This window comes from Carlito syrichta, unplaced genomic scaffold (genome assembly GCF_000164805.1).
Source record: "Carlito syrichta isolate Samal-C Ts95f unplaced genomic scaffold, Tarsius_syrichta-2.0.1 Scaffold301660, whole genome shotgun sequence".
Taxonomy (NCBI): domain Eukaryota; kingdom Metazoa; phylum Chordata; class Mammalia; order Primates; family Tarsiidae; genus Carlito; species Carlito syrichta.
This window is the reverse complement of record NW_007245756.1, coordinates 1-2,549: the sequence shown is the minus strand read 5'-3', so window position 1 is coordinate 2,549 and position 2,549 is coordinate 1. Positions and strand designations below refer to the sequence as shown.

General features: G+C 44.4%; 1 pseudogene; it reads right to left on the bottom strand.

Annotated features, from left to right (window-relative positions):
* The window catches only part of LOC103257367, a 10,531-nt pseudogene extending 8,507 nt beyond the window's left edge, over window positions 1-2,024 (bottom strand).
* Between the last annotated feature and the right edge of the window lie 525 nt (window positions 2,025-2,549).

Sequence of the window (2,549 nt, the reverse complement as noted above, 5' to 3'; positions counted from 1 at the left end):
AAAAGAAAATAAATAGATAAATATGCGTACTAATAGAAGACAAAACAAATTCTGAAAGAATCCCATGTTGATTTTCACAAAGACACTGATGACGAATACCACTGATAACCACAGTACAAAACACACGTTCTACAATGCATCAGCCAAGAGGCAACTTGCTTAAAATGGTGCTGATGTGCCAAAGAGAATCACATAACTATCAATATCACTCATTGCTCACATTTTTGAGACAGCATTTTGTTTTGAGTTGGAGTCTCACTCTGTCGCCCAGACTGGAGTGCAATGGCCGCTCCCGGCCACCGCAGCCTCGGCCCGCTGGGCTCTGGCGATCCTTCCGCCTCAGCCTTCCGAGTAGCTGGAACTACAGGCTCTCACTATCACACCCAGCTAATTTTTTGATTTATTGTAGAGATGAGGTCTCACCAAGTTGCCCAGGCGGGTCTTGAACCCACGGGCTCAGGCAATCCACTCACCTCGGCCTCCCAAGGCGCCGGATTACAGGCTGAGTCACCGAGCACGGCTGAAACAGCGTTTTTTAAGAGACGTGATTATAGGGGTTTTTCGTGTATTTTCTAAAACAAATACTTAATACTCAAATGTTTTCCTTTCATGTAGTTGGAAATTTTCAAAATCTCTGTGTGGTATACAACGGTTGTACACCATACAAAAGGCTTTCCACGTAAGTGCCCACTGGGCATTTGAACTTTTAGAAGTAACAGTACTTGGGGAATTGTATGTTCAGGGTATCAGTATGATCCAATGAGCAAAATGGTCACCAGAAAACTTATCTTTAGATGCTTATTCTTGAAAATGTTCCCAAATATATAATAAGTAGAATCTCCTGTGTAATAAGACTATACTAACCATTATAATCTTCACTGGAGAACCTTGTTGCCAAACTATTGGTGAGAAGATTAATTCTATTTTCACGGGATTACAAATGCTGGAATGAACTAATTTATATAAACGATACCTTACATTCATGTAGTACTCCAGTTTATTCAGCAGTTTTATCCTAGTACTTAAGCTTTATCTACACAACGTTCACTTTAGAGGCAAGGAGTCCATGAACCTCAGTGTTTAATGACCTGCTCAGGGCCATGCAGCCAATCAGTGGCAGACGAGGAAGGAGGCTTGTTCTTTGACCACTTAGTTTATACAAAACAAGGACACGGACTCACGGACTTTTCCTCTCATGGTCTGCACCTTTCGCCTAAGTGGCAGGCAGATGGAAAAATTTGTAGACAGGAGTTAGAGTTAACAGAGGCTGCAGATGTCTGAAGTCTTCCGAAAGAGATTATGTGCCCTCATCCAGGATTTCATCTACCAGGAAAGCAATGCTCAGCAGGACACATGGGCTGATTAGGCCTTTCTTTTTTTTGAGTTGGAGTCTCTTACTCTGTCGCCCAGACTGGAGTGCAGTGGCCGCCCCCGGCCACTGCAGCCTCGACCTGCTGGGCTCTGGCGATCTTCCCGTCTCAGCCTTCCAAGTAGCTGGAAATAGAGGAGCGCGCTACAACACCCGGCTAATTTTTTGATTTATTGTACAGATGAGGTCTCGCCAAGTTGCCCAGGCGGGTCTCGAACCCACGGGCTCAGGCAATCCACTCACTTCAGCCTCCCAAAGGCGCGGGATTACAGGCTGAGCCACGGAGCCCAGTTGATTATCCTTCTAAAAGTTTACACTCAAATCAAACAAACATTTACTGAAGAACTAAAATATAAACAGTATTCAAATGAAATATAAACAGACTCAATAAAATTTCCAGTAACAGAAAAAGCAAACAATCTGTTTATGTGCAAGCATGCTCACTCCGTACTTATGTGCACCAATGCCGACAATGTGGCTTTGCAGCAGGTATGGAAAAGCAAGCGACTCATCGGAGTCAGAAAGAGAGTGTGTCCCTTCTCAGATCGATCCTCCAGCAGCACCAGCTCCACAAGCCTGACTGAGGCACGCCCTCTCCGCACCACGAGCACAGGAGTCAACACGGAGCTGTGGGTGACGTCTCCTGGTGGTTCGTCTGCAGGAACAAGGGCCCTCTGCAGATGTGCAGGAGGAGGCCAGGCTGCTAAGCCCGCCACGGGAAGAAAAGTATCCGAAGATCAAGATCTTTTACAAAATGAACACTTGGAAAACCTCAGGTACTTACAACTCTGGCCCTGAGTCCACTTTTTAGTTGGTTTTCTTATTTGAACACCTCGAATAAAGTTTGGACCAAAATATTTTCCAAAGACAAACATCAAATAAAATTTCCCTATATAAGCATGGAGTAACATATTTTAAAAGTAATTCCTTGTCACATTTTCTATTAATACTAAAGACTTCAAACTTAAATTTTAAAACAAAATTCTGTTATCAACTAGTAATTAAAAGAAACCAAGCTACGAATAAGCTTCGGTTCACTCAGATTAAAAATGAATGATAGCCGGGCTCGGTGGCTCAGCCTGTATCCCGCGCCTTTGGGAGGCTGAGGTGAGTGGACTGGCCTGAGCCCGCGGGTTCGAGACCCGCCTGGGCAGCGAGACCTCATCTCTACAATAGAATC